Source organism: Chlorocebus sabaeus, chromosome 8 (genome assembly GCF_047675955.1).
Source record: "Chlorocebus sabaeus isolate Y175 chromosome 8, mChlSab1.0.hap1, whole genome shotgun sequence".
Lineage (NCBI taxonomy): Eukaryota > Metazoa > Chordata > Mammalia > Primates > Cercopithecidae > Chlorocebus > Chlorocebus sabaeus.
Window position 1 is genome coordinate 17,807,780 of NC_132911.1, and position 14,011 is coordinate 17,821,790.

Here is a 14,011-nt window from a genome sequence, read left to right on the forward strand (position 1 = left end):
TGTCACCCAGGCTAGAGTGCAGTGGCATGGTCATAACTCTCTGGAACCTGGGCTCAAGTGATCCTCCCACCTCAGACTTCCAAGTAGCTACGACCACAGGCACACGTCATCGTACCTGGCTATAATTAAGTGTTCCTTACTGGTAGAACGGGGGGAAATGGAAAAGAAACATCTTTGTACAGAATGGTGGCCCATAATTACTACCAACTACAAGTATTCATGCATTTGCCATTTGGGGGCTCTCTGGAGCTTTATCCCCCAATAATGGGAAGGGTATCCTGAAAATTTTAGGGAGAATATGGTACTCTGAGACCTGGAGATGGTTACACTAGCTATCTGAAAGACCAAGTGGCATTCATTCAATGAAGTAAATAATGCATTGCCTGCTACACAGGATAAATAATTCATTTGCCCTACCTGCCACCCTAGAGGATACAACAAATCTGGAATGGACACTCTACAGGATTAGACCTGGATATTTCAAAAAGATCAACTCAAAACAAAAACAATAAAAGGTAATAGAATGTTTTAGATTAAAAGAGATTGAGAAGCTATGATTAAATGAAAGCATAAACCAAAACCTAAATGGCTCTAAAGATATTTTAGTAACAATTAGGAAAATTTGAATAAGGACTACATTTTAGTTTCTATTATAGAATTATTGTTAATTTTGTGCATATGCAAATTGTAATCGTTAAGTGAAATTGTGCCACTATTCTTAAGAAATACCCAAAGTATTTAGAAGTGAGGTGTCCTGATGTTGGTAATTTATTCTTAAATGATATTTGAGGCCGGGCGTGGTGGCTCATGCCTGTAATCCCAGCAGTTTGGGAGGCCGAGGTGGGTGGGTCACCTGAGGTCAGGAGTTTGAGATCTGCCTGGCCAACATGCTGAAACCCCATTTCTACTACACAAAAATTAGCCAGGCGTGGTGGCAGGCATCTGTAATCCTAGCTACTCAGGAGGCTGAGGCACGAGAATCACTTGAACCAGGGAGTTGGAGCTTGCAGTGAGCCAAGATCGTGCCACTGCACTCCACCCTGGGGGACAGAGTGAGACCTTGTCTCAAAAAAAAAAAAAAAAAAAAGATATTTGGGAAAAATGAAGAGACAGATTAAGTAAATGCGACAAAATGTTAGTAATTGGCGAATCTATGTATATAGATTCTATATAGTAATTGGCGAATCTATGTATAAGTGTATACAGGTGTTCTTTTTACAGTTATTTAAATTTATAAATTATAAAAAGAATGTTTACTTATTAAATTTTTAATTTTTTAATTAGCAAATTGTTCTTGGGGAAGGAGTACAAGTAGAATTGCAGTGGAATGAGAAATACGAGTTGAGTACTAGGATAGTGGGAAGATCTTTGGCTGCAAATTGTAAGGAGAGAGTGAATAAGGGCAAAAGACATGAGATACTGCAGCCATTTCAATATTGATGAGAATAAAGAAAGAGCAAATGAATATACAGGAGGGGAGGGAATTGATGGAGTTTAAAAATATTTATTAAATTTATCACTTTGCCTGGGGAAGAGAATAAAAATACAGAAGTAAAAATACAAATATGTTCTATAAAAAACATACATCTGCCTGAGGAAGAATACATTGTTTTTTAATATGCAACCTTCTCTAAGGGTATTTTACTAAAGAAGAATAGCTGATGGGAAATAATATAATCTCAAAGTCCACTTGAATGAGGGACAACTGACATTTACCGTATTGCCCAGGGTGGTGATTGAAAACATACCTCCAGTCACAAATATTTATTGAGTCAAACTGCAATCAGAGGGTTGGCTTAAGTGTGAAATACAGCAGAAAATAATGATAGGTAGAAAATAAAATTTGCTCTGTACAATTTACAGGAGTAGCTGGGAATATTTAAATATTTAGAGTTAGCAGCTTATTTCAAATGAATACATGAAGGTACATATTTAAATACATTTGCATTTAAAAGGATTAAATAGGTTTTATAAAGCCTTTTGGGGTCTGGGTTCTGACGACGTTACTAGCAGTTATTTTTTCTTCAAGGACAAATTCAGTTGCTTAATCAGGATTTTTAGGCTGGAAAACACACAACTATATTTTGCAAAGGTATAATGCAGGGACAATAAGCAAAGTAATAAAGCAGGAACCCTTGATACAGAGCCCTATGTCCTAGATGTTGTGGTACCAGCCCCACACATAATTTATTTATTTACTTTAATTGACAAATAAAATGGTTTGACAAATAAAACTGTATGTTTTCATCACTTACAACATGATGTTTTGAAATTCATACACATTTGTGAACAGCAGTATTAACATTATTACTTCACAAAGTCATTTTTCTGGTAAGAACATTTAAAATCTACTCTTTTAGCATTTTTCAGTGATGCAATATATCCTTGCTAACTGTATCAGTCCGTTTTCACATTGCTATAAAGAACTGCCCAAGACTGGGTAATTTGTAAAATAAAGAGGTTTAATTGACTCACAGTTCTGTGTAGCTAGGGAGGCCTCAGGAAACTTACAAATGGCAGAAGGGGAAGGAGAAGCAAGTACCTTCTCTATAAGGTGGCGGGAGAGGGAGCACACAGAGGAAACTGCCACTTTTAAACCATCAGATCTCATGCGAACTCACTCACCATCATGAGAACAGCATGGGGGAAATTGCCCCCACGATCCAATCACCTCCCACCAGGCCCCTCCCTTGACACCTGGGGATTAAAATCCCACCAGATTTAGGTGGGTACACAGAACCAAACCATATCATCAACAATAGTCACCAAGTTGTACAATGGATTTCTTGAACTTATTCCTCCTATCTATCTGAAATTTTGGATCCTTTGACCAGCATCTTCTCAACTCTCAACCACCATTGCCCAATTCTTTGGCAACCACCATTCTACTCCCTACTTCCACCAGATCAAAATTTTTAGATTCTATATGTGAGCGAGGTGAAGCAGTATTTGTCTTTCTGTACATGGATGATTTCACTTAATATAATGTCTTCCAGGTTCATCCATGTTTTTGCAAGTCACAAAATTACTTTCCTTTTTATGGCAGAATAGTGTTCCATTGCGTATACATACCACATTTTCTTTATCCATTCATCTGTTAATGGATACTTTTCATTTCATATCGTGGCTATTGTGAATAATGCTGCAATAAATATGAGTGCAGTGCAAATGTATCTTCAACATACAGATTTCATTCCCTTTGAATATATACCCAGTAGTAGGAATGCTAGATCATATGTTAACTCTATTTTTAACTTTTTGAAGAACTTTCATGCTTTTTTCCACAAAGGGTATAATAATTTAAATTCCCACCAACAGTGTGCAAGAGTTCCCTTTTCTCCACATCCTCACCAACACTTGTTATTATTTGTCCTAGCTTTTTTCTTTTTCTTTCTTTCTTTTTTTTTTTTTTTGATATGGTGTCACTCTGTTGCCAAGGCTGGAGTGCAGTGGCATGATCATAGCTTACTGAATCCTCAAGTGCCTGAGCACAAGCAATCCTCCTGCCTCAGTTCCCTTTGTCTTTTTGATAATAGCCATTCTAACAGGTGCAAGGTGCTATCTCATTGTGTCTTTGATGGTATTTCTCTAATGATTAGTGATATTGAGCATATTTTCATATACCCATTGGCCTTTTTTGTATGTCTTCTTCTAAGAAATATTTATTCAGGTCCTGTGCCCATCTTTAACTGGCTTATTTATTTTTTCTATTGAGTTATTTAAGTTCCGTGTTTATTCTGAATGTTAACCCCTTATCAGATGTAGATTTTGCAAAGATACTCTCCCAAGTCCCATGAAGGAGAGTGTTGTAATTACTGGGAAAACATTAAGGAGGCTCTTGTTCACTATCTTACTCTTTGTCTACTGATTACGATTTGAGAGAGGAGTTCCTCAGGCCCACTGTCAGCAAGAGCTGTGCATCACCTGATTTCATGGCAGTATGTATTTTACGGACTCTAGAAATTATGCCCTGGATTTTAGCATTTGCTGCCAGCAGACTCAGAGCCGAATGTGTGCTCGACTTCTCCCAAACATACTGGAGCTCATTATGCATTGTATACTAACCTCACTACCTTCCCTAGTCTCATTTTTCCTATCATCCTCCTTTCTCTTCCACTCATTTTTTATTTTATTTGTGTGTATTTATATAAGCCAAACTAAAACATTTCTGGAAGAAAACCATTGTATAAGTAAGTCAATAACTACAATATGATATGATCCCAGTTTTGTAATGGCATTGACAAAAAGGATAATTCATACATATATTCATCAAATGTTGAAAGTAGCTGTCCTGAATAGTGAGATCATACGTAATTTATATATTCTTCTTATATTTTTCTACATTTTCTATGATGAGAAAGATATTACTTTTATAATTTTAAAAGTGAGCTTAAAACTAGTTTAATAAGAAATTTAGACAGTTCTTTATGATGATATCTAAATAAGATTAACAAAGGTATTCTGTGTTCTGAGAAGACAAATCTTAAAAAAATTAAAACTACAATAATCACATCTTAGGAAAACTGGGAGCAGCCACACATTATAAGAAAAATTACAGCACGCGGAACCCTTCATTGGCGTGTGATAATTTAAAAAGTGATTTATTTTTATTGGTGTAAATTTAAGGGGTACAGATGCAGTTTTATTACAGGATATATTGCTACATAGTTCTGAAGTTTGGGCTTCTAGTGTTACCATCATCTGAATAATGTATATTGGCTATATTAAGTAATTTCTCATCCCTTACCCCCTTTCCATCCCTCCTTCTGAATCTCTAATGTCTATTATTCCACACTCTATGTCTACATGTACTCATTATTGATTATAGCTTTCTTTTAATTATTATAGAAGCTAAATAAAAGTGATTTTTAAAAAATATTTGGCTGGGCACAGTGGCTCATGCCTGTAATTCCAGCACTTTGGGAGGCCGAGGCAAGAGGATCACCTGAGGTCAGGAGTTCGAAACCAGCCTGGCCAACAAGACGAAACCCCATCTCTACTAAAAATACAAAAATTAGCCTGGAGCAGCAGTGGGCACCTGTAATCCCAGCTACTCAGGAGGCTGAGGCAGGAGAATCGCTTGAAACCCAGGAAGTGGAGGTTGCAGTGAGTTGAGATGGTGCCATTGAACTCCAGCCTGGGTGATAGAGCGAGACTCTGTCTCGAAAAAAATCAAACAAACAAACAAACAAAAAAACCCCTAAAAACCGTATTTGTGCAGTACTATACTTTGGGTCCTGATTCAGGAGGACTTCCACTACCACATGCTGTAATGTATCCCAGGTTGTTACGGCATTAATTGTGGTAATCATAACAAATTCTATAAATTTGGTATGCACAGTGGGATATAGTTACACTGTGGTGCCTATGTGCTAAATAGAACATTTTTCTTTCATTCTTTTTTCTTTCCTTGTTTCCCTACTGTCTGGACAGGTTCTTACACAGACACTTTGAAAACAGAGATACAAGACCAATGTCTGAGCTTAGATCAGTGCACAGAGCTGTCACTCTAAACTGCAACTAGACTCCTCCCAAGGGAGATGGAGAAAAGCTCAGTAAGTGCTAAAATGTCAAGCTATTATAAATCTCCCTCTTTGAAATTAACTATTGTTCATTTGTTCATTCTAAATGGCTGGGGTTTGTCCCTGTAAAACTTTAGCAATGAAATCCATGTTGTTTGTGTGTATACGCACATGTGTGTATATGTAGGCATGTATTTTAAACTCACATAAATGAATCTCATTCTATTTCATACTTTCACTTAACACAATAGCTTTAAACTTTAATCCATATGGCTTTGTGTACATCTAATCTGTTACTACTAACTCTATGGTATGCAAGCATCAATTTTCTCTACCTACTCTCCCTGGTTGCCTGCAACTCTCTAACATTGCTATAAATGAACAGCTTCATGATCCCATATGGACTTGGTGGGAATTTATTTGTAATGTATCTTGGAAGCAGAATTGCTGTAATCCATAATATATTATATATAATCATTCCAAGATACATTACAAATAAATTCTCACCCAGGTCTCTGTGTGTGTGTGTGTATATGTGTGTGTATTTGCTGCCATACTTCTAGCTTACTCTGCACAATGGATGCCAAGTCTACTTCCCACATTCCCACATGTAGTGGACAAATGTGTGAGGATGCCTATGGCCTTATCCAACTTTTTAACTTTTTAATATTTTGCCAGTGTTATGGGAGAAAAATAATACTTAATTGCTATTTGAATCAGCAATTCCATAATTACTAATGAATTACAGCTTCTCTTCATATGCTCATAACCATTTCTGTAATTTGTCTGCTTATATTCTTGCCTTTTTCTCCTAGGACTTCTGTCTTATTCTTGTTGATGGCAAGGAGTATCTTGCACATCACACAAACCAGTTTTTCATTAATTTCAGACATTGTAGATAACATCTCTGTCATCTTCTCTCTGTCATCTTTTTCCACGAGTCCTTAATTAAACAGATATCTATATCTGATGTAGAGGATAAATAATGAGAAAGTGCAATTATAGAAGCCGAGAAGTCACATGATCTTCCATCTGTAAACTGGAGACTTGGGAAAGACTGTGGTGAATTCAACCAAGCCCAAACGCATAAGAACTAGGGGAGCTGATGGTATAAATCTCAGTCTAAGGGCAAGTGAAGATGAGATGAGATGTCCTAGCTCAACTGGTAAGGCATAACACAAGGCGGGGAGGGGGAAATTCCTCCTTCCTCCACCTTTTGTTCTATTCAGGCCCTCAATGGACTGAATCGATTAAACATTATTTCCCATCTGAGAACACCCTCGCAGACAAACTTAGAAATACTGTTTAATCAGGGTACCCAATGACCCAGTCAAGTTGACACATAAAATTAACCATCATGGCCTCTAAACAAGATACTTTAGTTTTTATTTTTATTATTTTTTTTGAGACAGGGTCTTGCTCTGTCACCCAGGTTGGAGTACAGTGGTGCATTCTCAGCTCACTGTAGCCTCAACCTCCTGGGCTCAAGCAATCCTCCCAACTCAGCCTCCAAGAAGCTGGGATGACAGGCATGTAGCCACCATGCCCAGCTAATTTTTGTATTTTTTGTAGAGGGGGGTTTGCCACATTGCTCAGGCTGGTCTTGAACTCCTGGACTCAAGTGATCTGCCCATCTCAGCCTCCCAAAATGCTAGGATTTACAAGCATGAGCCATCATGCCTGGCCTAAACAAGACACTTTAAAGTATTACCCTTCTAAGCCCAAGAAGTGCACTTGGTTCTATCTTTGCACAGAGGCCATATGGGAAAGCACAGTTTGGCAATCTTGAAAAATACAGCAGAATTTTATTATATATCTTCTAATGGGGGACATCCAGGGATTTTAAATGACACAGACCTTATGGAAACTTTCTATAAATCTATCTAGACATTGTTCCCTCTCTTGAATGTTTCACAACTCACAGTTGCTAAGGAAGAAATTTCATTACTCTGTCATCTACTGAGGTCCTTTCCCGGCACTATGCTCTTCTCATTCGGCATCTTCTTCCCTCTCCACCTCCTACACCCTGTGCTGCAACCACATCATCTGCCTCCCAGGCAGAAGTGAGGACTGATTTCCACTCCTTTTCTCACCCTGAAATTACCTGTGGTGTGATACTTTAGAAACCTGACCCCTCTGACAGTGGGAGCACATTTCTCACATCTATTAAAAACTTTAAGAGCCCCACACTTGGCATGTAACACGATATTTCTTAGTCTTTTGTAAAAGATGTTTAGAGAAATATGCATGCTGATATTTCATAAGCCAATACAGACACCTTTTACATTAATAGCCACCAGTGTCTGTTGCTTCTTGGCAAATGGCATGGGAGCTGCTGTGCAGACACTCATTAACAAAACTGTAGAGGCTCTCAACCATCCAAATCTGGCAGAATAAGCTTATGAGTCACTTAATCTAAAGCATTTAACCATCAATGCTCTGAAATTTGGAGAGAAAAAAATACAGAAAACGACAATAATTTCTGGAGGTTCTGTGTGTGTACGTGTACATTTTTGATACATCAGTGTTCTATGTCCTCCTCCTGACTGAAATATAATAAAAGTTGATTACTTACAATGAAAGTCACTTTACAATACCCCAAGTGTCTCCTATTATCCCTCATAATTTTCCCCATATAAATGTTAGTTTCTTCCCCTTAAAATATCTTTTAAATTTTCAGTGAAATACATTAATTTTGAGACCCTACTTTATGACAGTGTGTTAGGTGCTTTAGCTTTGTATATTTTAGGACACAGGATGAGCCTATAAACTGAAGCAAAAATTCAAAAAGGGATCCTGTATGGGTGATGTAATACTTAAGACCAACTTCTATGATATTTAGTTCTATCCAAACTCAAATTGGCCAAGAACAGATGATTCTGTTTGACGTTTTACATAAAACAGAGAAGCACCAAATATTTGGAAAACAGAACTATTTTAGAATCCACCAATTAATTCTTTTTGTTACTGAGAGCCTCACTGATCAAACATTCAGAAGAATCTCAAATACTGATCAATGAAAAGGAAGACCTTTGTTTTATAAAACCAATGAATATAAACTATAACAAAGAAACACCTATTTTAATGGATTTGAATAAGTACATGAAATAACTTTTTCCCTTTAAAATAATATATGCTGCCTAGGTGACCCACAGATTTCTTGAAATTCCTACTATTTAATCAGTCATTCTCAGACACTGTAGTTTCCGTAATAGATAACTTATGTCAAAATATTTTTAAATTACTGTTGAAAGACATGAATGATTTAGTCATTATGCTGATTAAAGAGTCAAAGGAGATACAAAATTATTGGTAAACTTTTAAAAATTATTTTTGAAAAATGGGTTTTAGAAACAATGAAGTCTTCTTCAACTCCATCCTCAAACCTGGCAATGACATTTTGCTCTTCACCATTTTAGTTTCTCAATTATGTTCCCTCAACACTCTGAGCTCTGAGCTACTAATCAAGACCTAAGAATTTTTAAAATGTATGGAATAAAACAAGAGAATTATTTTTCACTTTAGAGGAAAAGATAACCCTTGATGAAAATCAATTTTATACTCTACTTCCTAAAATCTGAGCATGGACAAACGGTAACATCAGCAAGAAACTCACCCAGAAAGGAAAAGTAGCCCGACTCTGATGATACCTCTTACAATATGCCAGCACTTTTTCTCCCTGGAGGACATCTGCCTTCCCCTCCTCTTTACTAGGCAGCACTTGTGAAGGCCAGGATGTGAGATGTGTGTGAGATAATGTATGTGTAAATAGAATTGCCTTACATCCTATGGATGAAACATCTTTCTCAATTTAAAAGGTAAAAAGGTGGCATTTTTAAATAACCTAATCCTCCAAAACCAGCAAACTTCAGTCTACTTGAGGTTTTTTTTTTGTTTTTTACAAAAGCAGTCCCCATATACAAGGTCTGTCCTTGAGCTGATTTAGAATAATTAGTTATAGCAGCTAATTAATTCACAAGTGATCCACAAGTTGTCACTCTAAGCAAAGATAATTTATATCTAAAAGAGCTGGCAATGCCCACATTAAAGTTAAGATTATTACAACTACGGAAACTTGTCTCCTGCCTGTATGTTCAATGAAACAAGATTATTGGCCTACTCTTGGGGAGCTTGGTGTATTTGATTATATTATAACACTTATTAAGCACCTTTTCTGCTTTCAGGATTAAAAAATTAACAAGATAGTTTCTGACCTCTAAGAGTTCAAATTAATGAAAAGCAAGATTAACCACCCCCCACACACACTCACACCCAAATCAGTTTATCCATGCTATCATAGAGGTCACAATAAAACTTAAAAGTCATTGCTTTAAAGTTTCAAGTATGTAAGAGTCCTAACCTCTACTTAATACTCATTTTCTGATTTTCAACTCTAGATGAACATATTACTATATTGTCTCTCCTGTTAGTAGACATTTTTAAAAGCAAAGACATTTTAAGAATCAACAAACATTTGACAGGAATGCTTACATGTGTGGAAAAATTTTATTACATAGAAGGACTCCAAGTTTACATCTTCCTCAGAATTTCTCTCAATGAATTCTCATCCACTCTCATGGATTTTTCTATTACCTACAAACTGATGGCTCTCACTGTTGTATCTTACTCTGGATTTCTCTTCAAAGATTAAGACCCATTTTTCTGACTGCCTGCTAAATATTCTGACTTCACTCTGCAAGTCTCATAGGATCCAAAAAGCACTCCTGTTCAAACAGAAATCAAAATAGGCCCCTCAGATATTAAAACTTCTTTTAAAGCTAGGTAACTAAGAATACTTTGTGCTGGTACAAAAAGCAAAACAAATTTCTTTTTAAGTACAAGAGAAATATATCTAAATATATGGAAGAATTTACAGTAGAATAAATATTACATTTCATATCAATGTGGGAAATACAGATGACTCAATAAATGGTATTGGATAATTGGCTAGCTTTTGGGGAATGCAATGAGATGGAGTCCCAAAAAGTTTCAAAATAACTTTCCAGATAGATAAAAAAGATTACCTGTAAAAATGAAATCATAAAGGAATACAAATGAATGTGCTGAAAATAATGAGATAAGGGGGCGGAGCAAGATGGCCGAATAGGAACAGCTCCAGTCTCCAACTCCCAGCGCGAGCGACACAGAAGACCAGTGATTTCTGCATTTTCAACTGAGGTACTGGGTTCATCTCACTGGGGAGTGCCAGACGATTCCGTGCTGGTCAGCTGCTGCAGCCCGACCAGCGAGAGCTGAAGCAGGGCGAGGCATTGCCTCACCTGGGAAGCGCAAGGGGGAAGGGAATCCCTTTTCCTAGCCAGGGGAACTGAGACACACAACACCTGGAAAATCGGGTAACTCCCACCCCAATACTGCGCTTTAAGCAAACAGGCACACCAGGAGATCATATCCCACACATGGCCGGGAGGGTCCCACACCCACGGAGCCTCCCTCATTGCTAGCACAGCAGTCTGTGATCTACCGGCAAGGCAGCAGCGAGGCTGGGGGAGGGGCGCCCGCCATTGCTGAGGCTTAAGTAGGTAAACAAAGCTGCTGGGAAGCTCGAACTGGGTGGAGCTCACAGCAGCTCAAGGAAACCTGCCTGTCTCTGTAGACCCCACCTCTGGGGACAGGGCACAGTAAACAATAACAAACGCAGCAGAAAGCTCTGCAGATGCAAACGACTCTGTCTGACAGCTTTGAAGAGAGCAGTGGATCTCCCAACACGGAGGTTGAGATCTGAGAAGGGACAGACTCCCTGCTCAAGTGGGTCCCTGACCCCGGAGTAGCCTAACTGGGAGACATCCCCCACTAGGGGCAGTCTGACACCCCACACCTCACAGGGTGGAGTACACCCCTGAGAGGAAGCTTCCAAAGCAAGAATCAGACAGGTACACTCGCTGTTCAGAAATATTCTATCTTCTGCAGCCTCTGCTGCTGATACCCAGGCAAACAGGGTCTGGAGTGGACCTCAAGCAATCTCCAACAGACCTACAGCTGAGGGTCCTGACTGTTAGAAGGAAAACTATCAAACAGGAAGGACACCTACACCAAAACCCCATCAGTACATCACCATCATCAAAGACCAGAGGCAAATAAAACCACAAAGATGGGGAAAAAGCAGGGCAGAAAAGCTGGTAATTCAAAAAATAAGAGCGCATCTCCCCCGGCAAAGGAGCGCAGCTCATCGCCAGCAACGGATCAAAGCTGGACGGAGAATGACTTCAACGAGATGAGAGAAGAAGGCTTCAGTCCATCAAATTTCTCAGAGCTAAAGGAGGAATTACGTACCCAGCGCAAAGAAACTAAAAATCTTGAAAAAAAAGTGGAAGAATTGATGGCTAGAGTAATTAATGCAGAGAAGCTCATAAACGAAATGAAAGAGACGAAAACCATGGCACGAGAAATACGTGACAAATGCACAAGCTTCAGTAACCGACTCGATCAACTGGAAGAAAGAATGTCAGCGATGGAGGATCAAATGAATGAAATGAAGCGAGAAGAGAAACCAAAAGAAAAAAGAAGAAAAAGAAATGAACAAAGCCTGCAAGAAGTATGGGATTATGTAAAAAGACCAAATCTACGTCTGATTGGGGTGCCTGAAAGTGAGGGGGAAAATGGAACCAAGTTGGAAAACACTCTTCAGGATATCATCCAGGAGAACTTCCCCAACCTAGTAGGGCAGGCCAACATTCAAATCCAGGAAATACAGAGAACGCCACAAAGATACTCCTCGAGAAGAGCAACTCCAAGACACATAATTGCCAGATTCACCAAAGTTGAAATGAAGGAAAAAATCTTAAGGGCAGCCAGAGAGAAAGGTCGGGTTACCCACAAAGGGAAGCCCATCAGACTAACAGCAGATCTCTCGGCAGAAACTCTTCAAGCCAGAAGAGAGTGGGGGCCAATATTCAACATTCGTAAAGAAAAGAATTTTAAACCCAGAATTTTATATCCAGCCAAACTAAGTTTCATAAGTGAAGGAGAAATAAAATCCTTTACAGATAAGCAAATGCTTAGAGATTTTGTCACCACTAGGCCTGCCTTACAAGAGACCCTGAAGGAAACACTAAACATGGAAAGGAACAACCGGTACCAGCCATTGCAAAAACATGCCAAAATGTAAAGACCATCAAGGCTAGGAAGAAATTGCATCAACTAACGAGCAAAATAACCATTAATATCATAATGGCAGGATCAAGTTCACATATAAAAATCTTAACCTTAAATGTAAATGGACTAAATGCTCCAATTAAAAGACACAGACTGGCAAGCTGGATAAAGAGTCAAGACCCATCAGTCTGCTGTATTCAGGAGACCCATCTCACACGTAGAGACATACATAGGCTCAAAATAAAGGGATGGAGGAAGATTTACCAAGCAAATGGAGAACAAAAAAAAGTGGGGGTTGCAATACTAGTCTCTGATAAAACAGACTTTAAACCATCAAAGATCAAAAGAGACAAAGAAGGCCATTACATAATGGTAAAGGGATCAATTCAACAGGAAGAGCTAACTATCCTAAATATATATGCACCCAATACAGGAGCACCCAGATTCATAAAGCAAGTCCTTAGAGACTTACAAAGAGACTTAGACTCCCATACAATAATAATGGGAGACTTCAACACTCCACTGTCAACATTAGACAGATCAACGAGACAGAAAGTTAACAAGGATATCCAGGAATTGAACTCATCTCTGCAGCAAGCAGACCTAATAGACATCTATAGAACTCTCCACCCCAAATCAACAGAATATACATTCTTCTCAGCACCACATCGTACTTACTCAAAAATTGACCACATAATTGGAAGTAAAGCACTCCTCAGCAAATGTACAAGAACAGAAATTATAACAAACTGTCTCTCAGACCACAGTGCAATCAAATTAGAACTCAGGACTAAGAAACTCAATCAAAACCGCTCAACTACATGGAAACTGAACAACCTGCTCCTGAATGACTACTGGGTACATCACGAAATGAAGGCAGAAATAAAGATGTTCTTTGAAACCAATGAGAACAAAGATACAACATACCAGAATCTCTGGGACACATTTAAAGCAGTGTGTAGAGGGAAATTTATAGCACTAAATGCCCACAAGAGAAAGCAGGAAAGATCTAAAATTGACACTCTAACATCGCAATTAAAAGAACTAGAGAAGCAAGAGCAAACACATTCGAAAGCTAGCAGAAGGCAAGAAATAACTAAGATCAGAGCAGAACTGAAGGAGATAGAGACACAAAAAACCCTCCAAAAAATCAATGAATCCAGGAGTTGGTTTTTTGAAAAGATCAACAAAATTGACAGACCACTAGCAAGACTAATAAAGAAGAAAAGAGAGAAGAATCAAATCGACGCAATTAAAAATGATAAAGGGGATATCACCACCGACCCCACAGAAATACAAACTACCATCAGAGAATACTATAAACACCTCTACGCAAATAAACTGGAAAATCTAGAAGAAATGGATAATTTCCTGGA